We start from the raw sequence: 14,671 nt of genomic DNA, 5'->3' as shown, positions 1-14,671 counted from the left end.
AAATGCGTTCGCTGCCGTTTTGCGCCGATTTGATGCGAGTAGTTGGCGGTAGCTGGTGATTGAATTGTAAATTTTATGCAAAACTCGCTCTGATTTATATTGTTGTTTGTACATTTTTAATTAAAAAAAAAATTATACGCTTATGCATATTTAGATATTTAATAAAGCTCCGTCAACACGCCAAGCGATGGGTGCTCGAAGTGAGGGGGTTGAGTGCATAAATTACGTTTGTTTGAGTCTTTTATTGTTATTTATGAACCAATTCATTTGTATTCATTTATTGCTGGTCTTGGTTGGGTCAACGGAGTGCAAAAAAAAAAAAAATGTTTGCACAAGCAATAAATGCATTTAATTTAAATTTGGCTACCTTTTTGGATTTACTGCACTGGGTATTTCGCAAATTTGCAATACTAAATGCGCAAATGGAAGTGGGAGAATATAATGCGGCTTATATTAAATAAGATATCAGAACGACTGACATTTACTCATCATTTTTTGAGTTTGCGCAGGTTTGTCATTTTGTCAGAATTGAATATTTTATCCGGGAAAAGTTTTATATTAGGAATGAAGTGATAACTTTCCACAGCATTTTCTTGAAGCGTAGTTGGTAATTGCAATTTTTTTAATTTTAAAATATTCTACCATTACATAAGATAGGTGGATAGGTCCAAGTACACACTCAGGAAGACCATTGCACTACACCCGGATAGATGAAGGAATAGAGAGACAGGATATATATTATTAAGAGATCCCGACGAGGATAATCACAACCTAACAGTCTAAGTCTGGTTCTAGAAAACCTCGGACAGCTACAGAGAAAATGCTCTGCAGTGTTCTTATTCTCAAGACAGGATTCAGGCATATTGGGCCGCCAATGATTCGCATGTTAATATTTGTACCATGCAACAGTATGAGATACTCAGGAAAAATTCCACAAGTGCGTAAAATTATAATTTTTATTTCGTACTGTTGCCAACTCAGTTTTTCACTTACTTATCAAATTAATTTTTTAAAGGACTTTAAACTTTTGAAGGACTAAATTTTCAAAAAATGGTTTTAAATACTTATACCCACTCTATGACATTAAAATAAATATTAAATGAAAGCGGATATATCCGGCTAATAAAAATTATTTTGCTTACTTCTCAAACTCAATTTTCTTGGGGGGCTGAAATTCCACGAAGAATAAGTAGTTCAACTTTTCTTCTAAAAAAAAATAATACGCATTGGATATATATATATATAGATGATTGACGCGTACACCCTTTTTGGGTGTTTGGCCGAGCTCCTCCTCCTATTTGTGGTGTGCGTCGTGATGTTGTTCCACAGATGGAGAGACCTACAGTTTCAAGCCGACTCCGAATGGCAGATATTTTTATGCCTGCCCGGCAGCTATTATTGCCATTGCCTGCCGCCAAGCGACCGCTATTAGAAAAATGTTTTTCTTAATTTTGGTGTTTCATCAAGATTCGAACCTACGTTCTCCCTGTGAATTCCGAATGGTAGTCACGCACCAATCCATTCGGCTACGGCGGCCACAATGGATACTATATCATTTTTTGAAAATACGGTCTTTTGAAATTTGAATATTCTTTAAAAAAATTAAATTGGCTGTCAAAATCCATACAAATTGCATTGCGGTGAGATATGCGTGAAATTTCGCATGCATTTTTCACATCTATTTAAAACGCACATGCCATTTAAAATTGAATGAAAGCTCGTTTTGCGAGTGAAGTGCCTGAGTTCGAATACTCCGAAGATATGGCATTTTTGAGCGAAACGTCTGTGCAAAGAGTGTAAGTAAATCTTCTTTTTATTTTGTTTTTTTATGTCCCATTTGTCTCATTAAGTTGTTTCAAAACAATTTTCTTACTGAAATTTGCTATTTTTTTCTGAGGCGATGCTCATAAATTCGACGTTTCTTCTCTTTAGACAATCAACGTTGCTAGCAACATTTCACAGCAAACCAAATGTGAGTTGCTGGCGAAATTTCAGGGCTGTGAAGATAGTACTAACGTGCATGGTGTCATAAGTTGTGTGGAGAATACAGAAAGATGGGGGCTTGATGGGAAAGTGATGCGAACAATATAGTCACTCCTTTCCAAATGGCAACCTCTACCCACTGTCCAGGACTTGATGTCCTGGACTTGGTACTCCCTGTTTTCGCTAACGAGGCTCTGTCGACCGGTGACAAAGCCTTGTCGACTAAGGTGTCGAGGTACCCGTGCCGAGAGCTGCGTGGCTGGTAGTGTCTAAATAACCAGTCTTTAACGATCTCCTCCGATGCGCAGGCAAGGTCGGTTGTATTAAGTGCCTTACCATGGGAATCCCCCACCATTCAATTTCTAAACTCATTGCGGTGTTCACTGGTCACTGGGTGATCGGTACTCATGCGGAGAAGCTTGGAATTCCGTACAACCCCTATTGTAGAAGCTGTGGGGATCCTGCAGAGATAGAGACTGTGGAACACTTTCTCTGCAAATGTCCGGCTCTGGCGGCTAGGCGCGTGAGATTCCTTAGCGTGCCTTTTGGGGATGACTTGAAGAAATTCTCCAGCCTAGATCCCTTCTCCCTCCTCCATTACATCAACAGCACTGGATTGTTGTAGACGGGTTTTTCTCTTCCCTAAATATTTTCACAGGTAGTGGACCACATTATTGTATTAAAATGGTTCCTTGAAGTGTACCTGGGGTACTCTTGCCATCTTACCTACCTACAGAAAGTAAAATATTATCTGTCTTGTTAAACTCTCGTTTGATACTCTGATATAAATAAAAAAAATATTTAAGAGCAAAAATTAACAATTTTCTGAGTGGAGAATTTCGCTCAAATTGTTGGGACCATTTCTGAGAAACAAATGGATATATATGTTATATAAGTTATTTGCTACAAGAAGATCATAATCCAAAAAGCATAAACAAAAATCAAGATGTATACCACAAATAGGAGGTGGAGCTCTGCTAAACACCTGACAGAAGTGTACGCGCCAATTAATATATTTATTTATTTTTATTTACGTAAAAAATTCAAGGCAATATCAGTTAACACTACGTTATTAGATGAAAATGTTTCTTTGCTTTTATTTAGAGAGGCCAAGTTACTTGAAAAGTTTGAAGCGGTTTTTTTTGGTGCATGGCACTGTTGTAGGCAGAAAATATATAATACAACTACGTATGCATACACAAGAATTTATCGTTTTAAGCAAAATATATACGAACATATACTCGTATATACCCAGCTCTACTGCTGTGATCAGATTGACTTTGTAACTCAAACATTGTGGCTGGTACTACTGTCATTGACATCTGCCTCAAATTTCATAGTAGTAGCAGAAAACATTGATGTTCGCTGGCAGTAGTTTTATTGCTTTCATAGTTGTGCTTGTGTTTTGCGTACAACTTAAAGTAAACTTGACGATTTTTATAATTTTTTATTCTATTGAGCAGCGAGGCCACATTGTATTACTTTATGGAACAAAAGTTCTGGCGCAGAAGCATTGAGGGTATTTTCGAAGGTATTCGAAGCGTAGTTCTGTCGAAAAAATCTATTTTTAAGGGGGAACACCACTGTGAACGCGTGGACACGATACAGCGGTAAAAATTCATCTGAAAGCAAAAAACCAAAAAAATTCTTAATCTATACATCAATGGCTATCGACGTACGTGGCTGGTTTTTTTATATTTTTTTTTGAGAAAATGGTGCAGGTTTAAAAAATGAGTTTGTGTTTTCATTAATTGTTCTTGATACAATTTTCTATGAATTTCGGACTACAAATATTTGCCTCACCGAGCTCCATGTTACTCCTAGCTACTCAATGAATTAAGAAGGCTACTTCAGAGACACTGTAGAGTTATTTTCTAATAATAAAAAGCATCTCAAAAATGACGCATAGATGCCTAGTAAATAATTGATACCTTTCTTTGACATTTTTCAACTAGACAGATGCAACATTTGACACAATAGAACAATGCGTTAAATTTATTGAAACTTATTATCAAAATGGTCGATCTTTAAGGGGGGAGCCTGGTTTATAAGGTCAAAAAAATCAATTTTTTTTTTTCGTTTTAAACGATTCCTAATATATTTCAGAATATTCACACAAAGTTACAGAACCTAATTTTCAATATTTCCGTAGATAGAATGCCAAAGGTAGGCGAGCGTTAGGTAGTTACGCTGTGACCGGACAGCTATAGTACAAACTTTATCTTCTTTTCTCGACTTTTCATTTTTATGATTTCTTTGAATTGGCGTACACGAATGAAAAAAAACTAATGAACCTTTTGAAATGAATCATAGCTTGTTCCCTTCAGTATTAAATTCTCTTCTATTTGAACTAACAAAATAGATTAAAAAAATTTTTCAAGATTTTTATACCAAGTTGAAGTGATTTTTTTTTTTTATAGAAAGGCATTTTTTTCTTTAAACCCTCCAAAAAGTTGAAATTTTGGAATTTCTCTCAGTTTTCTTAGTTCATCTAGAATAAAAAATCATGATAATTAGAAATCCATTTGAATTTTTTGCTTTAGATAATAATTACGAGCTGTATCTTGTACGCCAGTTGGAAACTCCAGCGTTGCGGCGCTCTATTAATTTCTATGTTAAACATTTTTTTCAACTTATTTTAACCAGTACAAAAATTTTTTATACTTTTTAAATGTTCATTAAAAGATCGAAAAAACTTTGTAGTGCTAAATTAATTTTTTCCTTAAAAAAAAAAAATCGCAAAGAGATGCAATTTTTAGACCTCATAAACCAGGCTCCCCCCTTAAGAAAAACAATTCGTGACTTTAATCGTCCGCAGGAGCGACAAATCATAGGTTGGTGAAAAAATTTCAAGAGGCTTGTTCTGTCGAAGATAGGCAGGCCAAAGGACTGGCAGATCAAAAACTGAACGTTCTGTTGAGAAAATTGCTGCTATAGTGCAAAGTGTTGCTGAATAACCTTCAACATCGATATCTTCACATAACTAAGAATTACAAGAATTAAGAGTTCATGAATCGGCAGCTTGGCGGCTTTTACCTGTAGACGCGCTCACCGTGGACATTAAAATGAAGTAATTTTTCACATTTAATTGTTAAAAACCGTTAGTTAAAATTGTGATTCTTCCAGAATCCAACTAGCGCTTTCGCACCATTTTGTTGGTTAAGAACCGTATTTTGAATAAAAATACTGTAACCTGAGAGAATCTAAAAGCTAAATTTGTACACATTTTTTTTTTAAATAAATATCTAGGCTCGGCTTTTGAAAAAATCTTTAGTTATGAGAATCTCAGTATGAAACGATCAAGTAGTATTGAGCAGTTAATGAAAATGATTTCAAAATGACTTAAAAAAGTTACGCGTAAGTAAAATCTAAAAAAAAAAAAACTGTTAAACTGTTAAAAATAATCCATAATATTTTTATTTATTTTGCCATAGTGCACTAAATATTTAATGCAATAGGTGGATAATAGATAAATGGGCGAGTGAGTATGCATTGATGCCTTTATGTCTTGTAACGAGCCAATTGAATCAAAACTTTTCATTTTTTCATTAAACTTTTTTATTCAGGAACCTGTTGGACGATTATAACGACTACAAATATCCACGAATACGTGAACGTGAGAACCTCCATATCTCCTACTTTCTTACTGGAATTTAATTACTATTCAATGGCTCCTGAGCGAAATCGACCTCATTGTAGTAAACTATAGATTTTTTACTTAATATTATAAAAAGAGAACATATCTTCGTCAAATTGTAATGGCCTTCAGAACAAAGCATTGCTGTTGTGTTTGTTTGAGTTGCTACTCCAATTTGCGATGTGCGTCTTGAGGTTTTTCCGTAAATGGCGGAAACCACAGTTTCATGTCGCCTCCGAACAGCAGATCGTTTTCTTTAATAAGGGACTTTTTCATGACAGAAATACACTCGAGAAAGAAAGAAAAAAACATTGTAGTGGTTTTGTGTCCACAGCGGGTTTTGAACGCGGACACTACCGAATGGTAGTCACGCAATAACAATTTGACTGTGGCGGAGCTCTATTATTTTATATACTACATATATAAAAGATGGCGCAAAATTAATCACTCTATCGGAAGAATTATAATTTTTGCAAATGGGATTGTATGTCAGTCATATTTGACACTTCACTCAAATCTTTTTTTTTTGTAAATATTTAGTAAAAAAGTTATTGAAAACCAAAATTGGATGAATAATTTTGCGCCACCTTGTACATATGCATATTTATTTTATATGCAATATTTTTTTTTTTTATTTTTATTTTGGCTGTTAATTATTTACTTCTATGTATTTTATTGAAAATATTCATAAACAGACATAAAGGTACAAGGTGGCGCAAAATTAATCACCTTATCAGAAGATTTATAATTTTTGCAAATGGCGTTGTACGTCAATCATACTTGACGCTTGTGAAGTGGACAGCTGCAGTATACAAACAGACAAGCATTGGAGGGTGTACAGATCAAAATAAAGATTTCAACACTCAAAATAAAGTTGTTATTTATTTAGTAAAAAAGTATTTAAAAAAAATGTATCATTAATTATGTGCCGGCATATAAATGAAGTTATGCAAAAGCAACTTATTAAAAAAAAGAAATATATAAAGAAAAAAAGAAGTATATATCAGTGTAACTGTACTATACTAAATTGAAGTCATATTAAAATGTTTGTAATTTTTCTTCTTTACTTTTACTGTTATGCTTTCACTTATGTGTTTCATTCTAATAATAAAAATATTCCTATACATATATTTATGTGTACGCAAATAATGGGAGGACATCATATTGCAAGGTTTGGAGTAGTTACTAATCTTTTATGACATTTTTTTCTATTTTTTTATAAAACTATAGTTCATACTACAACAAAAACGATATAACTCAAAGTTTCAAATTTTGTACAAAATTACAAAAAATTCAACAAGAATTTTCATCAACATTTTAAACTTTTTGGGCAAAATTTCTAAAAAATTCTGTGTATGCAATTTTATAGCTCTTTCAATTTTGATCTAAATAGTGCAAGTTTGAAGTGACTCAAAAATTGCGTTGATTTTTCACTATTTTTTATTTCTTTTTGCTTGCCTTATCTTGTGCATTTTCTCCATATAATAAAAATTGAATGATTTCGTTTCATGGCAGAAACTGCGTAACATATAAATAAATATATCAATTTAATTGCTGCAGATATATTTTATATCAAACATGAGTCCAACTATTAAAGGAAAAATATATCCTTTTCCAATGAAAAAATCTTATGCTGCGGTGCTATATTCCCCACTGACTGAGAACAGAAAATATTTTGTCAATATCTATCTTTCACCGCCGCTCGCTTTATTACTTTAAATTTGCAAAACTAATTTCTTTGATTCATTTTTTCATAAACATTTCTTTTCTAATTTAATTTAAATACCTCACCCGATCCACCTTCAGTGCCGACATGCCAGCAAAAAGATTGTTTCAGCCTTCACTTTTGACTTCAGACACAAAAACATGAAACAGAAACACGAAAATTAACTCCAAGTCCAGCTGCAATGACGGTCGAGGAAGAAAATTATAGCCAGCAACTCAGCAACATTGCATACCGTCATACACATACACATACACGTACACATATCATACACATACACACACATACATATGTAGCCAGACTTCCACGAAACCAAAGGCACACACAGCCTCATTCGTAAATGTATGGAGTGTGTTTTTGTTTAATCAATTCCGCGATGAAGCTTGTGTGTGTGCGTATGTACGTTTGCACATACAAAATCTTCACTCTTTACTTGCGCCTTTCTTCACCTTTCCACACTTGAACGCCGTTCTTTTTGGCCACAACTCTACGGAGACAATACTTCATTTTCGAGCGAATGTCTCAAAAACCTGTTCGCACACAAGCACGCACACTTGCTCACGCGTATTTACGTGCATAAGTTTGTATTTTAAAGGTATTTGTTCCATCTTTCGCCTCATTTTTTAGAGTAGAGTTATTAGGCTTTGAAATTTGTTTGGTAAATTTTTTTTTTTCACTCGGTAACTATGGGCACATTTTTTGTTTGGGTTTTGTTTCTAGCTCAACTATTTTTATTTGCAGTTTTTCTCTGGCACTTTTTCGTATTTTTTATATTTTTTAAGTTTAAGCGTTTTTTATTTCGGCTACTTTTTCATTGGTTCTTATTCATCTTTTTTTTTTCAATATACTTTATCAAAAGTTTGATTCTTATTTTTTCTTACTGTTAAAATTAGATTTAAACGGCGCTGCTTACTTTTTTAGGTATTTAATTAATTATTTTTAGTCTTTTTATAAAAAAAAATATAAAATATTTTTGCTTTTTTTTTCATTTTTACTCCTCTCGGGAGCATAAAGCCCCGACAAGAGTCTTGCGCTCGTTTCTTTAATCTGTTTTTTTTTTTTTTTATTTTTTACTTTTTTTTTTGATTTCTCACAGGGTATAAAATATATTGCCAATATAAATTTGGAACATTGTTTTATAATATTTTTGTTACATAATGAATTAAATATTTATATATGTATGTAGATATACCAAAATTTACGAAATTAAGTCAAAAGGGGCCATATTTGTATGGTATTTATTCACTAATTTTTTTATAAAAATTTTGTTCATTGAGTAACATAGTAAAAATATTATAAAACAATGTTCCAAATTTATATTGGCAATATTTTGTATACTGCATGTACAATACCATTTAAATGAAAAAATTAAAAAAAAATGTTTAAAACAAAGAAATATTTTCAGTTTTTAAATTATTATTTTTAACTTTATTTAATTTGGAAGTGAAATAGTTAAGATTTTTGTCAAATTCTAACCCAATTTAAGTTTAAATACTTCAAATTTCATCAAAAAAATTTTTTTTCCTGCAAAGCTTTGACTATTTTGTTTAATATTTATTATTACTTTTTTGCTTAAGACAACTTTTCTAATTACATTATTTATTTACGTCTATTTATGTTTATTTAGCAGATTTATTATTCTATTTTTTGATTTATTTTTACATTTTCTTCAATATATTTATTTGTATTTATTTACTATTTTTTATTTGCTGACTTCTCCTTAATCAGAAATGCTCTCAAGCTTTAATTATTTTTGTCGTATCTTTTAAATTCACTTAAAATATTTATTTCATTTTATTTCATTTTATTGTATTTTACTTTCTTTTTTTATATATTATTTCCTGTTTAATTTATTATTTTACTTTATTTTTTTTTTTTGTTGTGTTGTTTTTTTTTAATCCAATTTTTTATTATTTTACTTGGTTTTCGTTTCGTTGGGAGGGATTTTTAAGTGGCGGGTCCCAAACCCAGCGCACAACCAGCTATCCTGGGTTCTTCGCTTCTCACGTTGGCTCACTCCCGAACGGAAGCTACCCAGAGGATACTTGGGCTAGTCCCGGAAGTTTGAGCTGCTTGAACCATATTTTATTTTATTATTTCTTGTTTAGTTTAAGTTAATTTATTTTAATTTTATTGAAATTAAATTTATTTATTTCATTTCTTTAATTTTACTTTGTTTTTTGTTTAATTTGTGTTGTATTCTGTTTTATTTAATTATTATTTTTTTCTTTAACTTAGCTTAGTTTATTTTAGTTTTATTTTAATTTTATTTATTTATTTATTTCGTTTATTTTATTTTACTTTATTTTATTTCATTTTATACATTTTTTATTTTATTATTTCGTGTTTAATTTGTTATTCAGTTATTAAATCTATTGTTTTTTACTTTTTTTAATTTTTTTCTTGTTGTATTGTATTTTTGTGCATTGTATTTAATTTTACTCTTTTTTATTATTTCTTGTTTAATTTAATTTAATTTATTTTATTTCATTTCATTTAATTATAATTTTTATTTTATTATTTCCTGTTGAGTTTACTTTAACTTTATTTATTTTTTGCATTTAATTTATTAATATATTTTTAATTTATTAAAAAGTTAATTTATTTTAATTTTATTCATATATTTTATTTTGTTAAACTATTTTATTTTTATTTTATTACTGTTTTTATTAATGTAATTAAATTGATTTTAATTGTATTAATTTATTATTATTTTATTTTGTTAAACTAGTTTTATTGTTATTTTATTGCTTTTTGTTTAATTTAAGTTAATTTATTTAAAAATAATTTTTATTTAATTTTTTTCAAGTATTATATTTTTTTATTTTATTTTATTTTATTTCATTTTATTTTACTTTATTTTATATTATTTTATTTTATTTTTTTTAAATATATTTTATTCTGTTTTAGTCCATTTCTTTCACACCTGCCAAACTTTTAGGGTATCGACTCGTTTTCTTAAATTCATCACTTATAAGTTTTTGCCTCTATTGAAGTTTTATAAGAGTTTCATACTTTTTTTACAATTTCAAAAACACTCATCATTACTTCGAATAATCTTTCAGTAATTTTTTTTTCCTTATATTCTAAGTCCATTACCCGTTTCTTCATCCAGGTTTTACAAGCAACTTCTTGTATTATTCACATTTGACCGATTTTTTTCAATTTATATTTCATTCATTTTCTTCAGTCCACACACAGTTTCCTTTTTTTTAATTTTAATTTTTCATCACATTTTTCAGTTACTGAGGGATTTTTCAACACCTTCATGTCACCACAACCCTTTTCGCCACCCCCGCGTTCCCATCGAATTTAGTTTTAATAACTGCGGCAACTGCATCAGTTATTCCACACACACACACACACGTACACACACATATGTACGTATGTGCATTTTCTACCTACTCCCCATGATGGCTACAACTGTCATTGTTGCCTATAACCCTATCGCTATTTCGTCGTCTATCATGGCCTATTGCGCCGCCTTATTGCCTATTCAATGCAGCCACACTCAACCGGGCATGTGTTCAAACACGCGCACACATACACACACTCTGACATACTCCCTCTAGTAAAAGAAAAATTCAAGCAAGGAAAACAAGACTCCAACTCGCTTGGTGGTGCTGGCCAAACGGCAGTTGAAATGTGTTTTTCTACATTCTGTTTTGAAATAGGAGCTGAAGCCAGTGCAGCTACCAAATCGCTCCTCAAGTAGTCCCAATCTCTACCCACACGACGACTACGGCCAAGACGACGACGACGACGACGACGATGATGCTGACGCTAAACGTGGAGCGATGCTAGAAAATTGTCGAAATCGCTTCGATCACGCAAACATACAGACATACAAAAATCATACACACACATATGTACGTGTGTATATTTGTATATCTATGCGTATAATAGATACTGAGTTGTTCATACGGACGCTGTTTGTTCACGTCTTCTAAGCTCACCAGACTTCAACGTGTTCCACCTATTCGTATGTATGTAAATATCACACGTTTTCGATGTGTGCGTATATATGAGTGTATATTTTCGCATGCTTGTGTGCGTACGAGAGCAACTGACAGTAGGCTAGAAAACGAGTTGATGCAAAAAAATCAACGACCAAGAAACACATCTCACCAGCTGCAGCCACCAGAGACAGCTTATGAGCTATGAGCGAGCTGGAGAGCTGCCCGATGAGCGGCGCAACAAGTTCAAATCAGACTTACTCGCTGGCATCTACGCTACAACAAATCAAAATCCACTACAATCCCTTTAACTTGCGCACCTTCCGATGCGCTGCTGAAAAGCGAGCCTTCTATTTGACCGCCCGCTTATAGAGCCTCGATCAGGCTCTGCGCGTTTTCACCACCGCTTCCGACGAATTGAACGTTCGCCGTTACCGCTACTGCGCACTATAATCATCTATTCATATACTTTTTGTTGTTTCTTACACATACACAGTATATTGTTGTTGTTGTACACTCGTTTATGTATTGGTACGCGTGGTATGTTTGTATTGACCCATGCAGGCAATGAACAAACAGATAATCAAGCAAACATAAAGCGAATCGAAAAAAAACTAACAGTTGAAAAACCAATCCGTCCGTATGGTTTATCACAACGTTTCGACCGTTCCGACTTTCTACAGGTGCGTTAAGTACGATCAGCTCTTCAAGACTAATCTGAGAGCCTCACCGTTGGGGGCAACGAGCCCAAAAACCTTTTGTACCCAACGTGAGTGCTCACCAAATCGAGAGTTCACACATACATATTTAGTTTACTCAGTTGACTGACTGACTCTCATCATTGCATACGATCTTCATTGAGTCGTCGTCTCTGCGTGCGCATGTGTGAGTCAGACTCACACTCATGCAGTTCGCTCCGACTAAGATAGCCAAAAACCAGTTGCAGCCTAACACAAAAGAGCCACCGAGCCAACGAGCCACTGAGCCACCGATGAACTGAGTTGACTTGACTACTGGCGGTGCCGCTGTTGCCACTGCCACTGCCACTACACGTACTACCGGGAGAGAAGATACTCGTATAAGTGCAATTTTACTGCTGTTGGTGTTGTTGTTATCTACGGGTTTTTCAATTTTATTTTATTTGTTTCCATCAAATTTTATGGGAGCGTACGCACACTTCCAACTTAGCTGCGGAGCATTGCACGTTTGAGATACGAGTTCGTCTTCTACGTTTATTCGAGTGTTTGCCTCTCGCGACGTGCTGTCGTCAATAATTTAGTTACCTGTTCAACGAGTCAAGACCAGTCAGCAAAAGTGTGTGAGCGCATTTAGCTCAACTTGGCTAGTGAGAGAAACACGTTTTGAGGTTGGCGTTGCTTGTTGGCCAGCAAGTGATGGATTGTCATTTCAGCTGTGTTTGTACGTCTGTGCTCAACGCCCGTCACTTTGACGCTGCGTCCATTTGTCTGCATGTCTCTCTGCCTTAGCGTTTGAGTATTTGTCTGATCGGCTTATTCGACTGTTAGTTTGCTGGTACGTTTGTCTGTTTGTTCGTTGGCCAGTTGGGCTTTGTGACTATTTGTCGCTTTTGGCTGCATAGACGATACGTGAGCAGCGTGGAAACGGCTTTAAAAATACCAGAAGAATTCAGTAAAACGAATTGTGAGAGTAATAAAACACGCACACACACACGCCTATGCACTCACAAAACGTTGATAAATAAGCAAAAAATGACTGGCTGGTGACGAACACAAAAATCGAGATATGACAAAAAAACAAAAAACCAGAAAAACGATACACAATAACAGCAACTGGAAACGACTCTAAGATATTACCACTAGGACTAGCGCACAGTGGATATGTAACCTGATATTCTTTAGTAGATTTTTAAAATTAATTTATTAAACTAAAGATGTGCTCCATTGAGGCAGGTGTTGTTTAAGTAGTTCTTCTCAAAGAGTTTCGTGTGAGACAGCCAGGTAATGAAATTCCAGGACACTATTTACCATCTAAGGGTAAAAACAGAGCCCTCGCAATACTCGATATTGCATCCGAGTGATAAAGCAACATTCAGATCCAAAAACGTTGGGTTATGCCTATATTTGGTCGGAGTACATTACAACTAATCGGCAGGCAATGGTAAACCTCCGAGTGTATTTCTGCTATGAAAAAGCTCCTAATAAAAAAAACCATTTGCCGTTCGGAGTCGGCTTAAAACTGTAAGTTCCTCTACTTCTGGAACAACATCAGAACGCACATCATAAATGGGAGAAAGAGCTCGGTCAAATACCAAATAACTCCAGCTCTTGCCATGCAACGAAGCTTGGCTAAATAGATCACATGGTGAAGTTGATTTCTGAATGCTCCAACTGCAAAGTGGCCACGGATAAATAACTCAGTGGCCTGCGCCTCATAAAAATACCTCGGTTAGCATAGAGATAAAGCTTAAAATAAGAAAACACTTATACGGAGTCTGTACTTAGATGTAGTCCGTCCACATCGCCGCCGTCTGGGGCAATGAGAAGTTACATCCGTCCTAAGACAAACAGCATCATCGCGAAGCTACCCATAAAACACGATTTGCATGACTGCTGCACCTGACGAGGAATAATCCTGCTCAACTCCATCTGCAAAAGTCTACCGCGATCATACAAAGCAGACTACAATGTAGCAAACGCTCTTTTTCGACTCACCAAAGCTGTGTTGACCAAGCCAACACTCTTCGCATCATAATAGAACAATCAACTGAGTGGCGCTCCCGACTTTATATGCTGTTCGTCGACTTCAAGAAGGCATTCGACACAATCAAACAAGATTAAATATGGCTAGGGTTGAGTAGAAAGGGATAAGCCCTAAATGAGAACTTCAAACTGACCGTGCTTCACAATGGTAACATAAGCAACCCATTCACCACCAATGCAGGCGTAAGGCAAGGTTGTCCCCTGTCGTGCCTTCTATTTGTCATCGTCCTAGACGACGTTATGAGCCAATTAACCCTGCACATTAGAGGTATCGTATGGAGTTTCACCAGACATCTGGGGGCCTGGCATGCACTGTCGGACTGGAGACAATGAGAATCAACCATAATAAAGTAAGACCTATAATGGTTGGCGGGTGTCCGGTGGAATTTGTCGAAAGCTTCTGATGAGTCGGCAGCACTATCACGACAGACGGCGGAACAGATGAAGATGCCAACTGCAGGCTGGTCTCCAACTCCATCCCACAGAGGCTGCAATCTTTCGTCAACAAATGCCGAACACTATCAGCAATGACGCGCTGTGCCGATCAACGAATAAGGAATCCATTCTAAAGCAAATCAAATGTAGAAAGTGGCGATGGATAGGTCACACGGGTAGAAATCCACCAGATAAC

General features: G+C 34.5%; 1 protein-coding gene across 6 annotated transcripts in view; it reads right to left on the bottom strand.

Moving 5' to 3' along the window:
• Nucleotides 1-14,013, bottom strand: part of LOC129247635 (protein bowel) — a 49,801-nt gene extending 35,788 nt beyond the window's left edge. Inside the window, exon 1 of one of the 6 annotated variants that reach the window (XM_054886846.1) lies at nt 13,993-14,013. The gene's annotated coding sequence lies outside the window, so the exon portion shown is untranslated. Of the gene's footprint in view, nt 1-7,406; nt 7,882-11,471; nt 11,486-11,785; nt 11,997-13,992 lie in introns of those variants that run through there. The other 5 variants (XM_054886841.1, XM_054886838.1, XM_054886845.1 and 2 more) reach the window with 5 other exon arrangements.
• Between the last annotated feature and the right edge of the window lie 658 nt (nt 14,014-14,671).

This window comes from Anastrepha obliqua, chromosome 5 (assembly GCF_027943255.1).
Source record: "Anastrepha obliqua isolate idAnaObli1 chromosome 5, idAnaObli1_1.0, whole genome shotgun sequence".
NCBI classification, from domain to species: Eukaryota; Metazoa; Arthropoda; class Insecta; order Diptera; family Tephritidae; genus Anastrepha; species Anastrepha obliqua.
The sequence above is the reverse complement of the archived record's forward strand: the minus strand, read 5'-3'. Positions and strand labels throughout refer to the sequence as shown.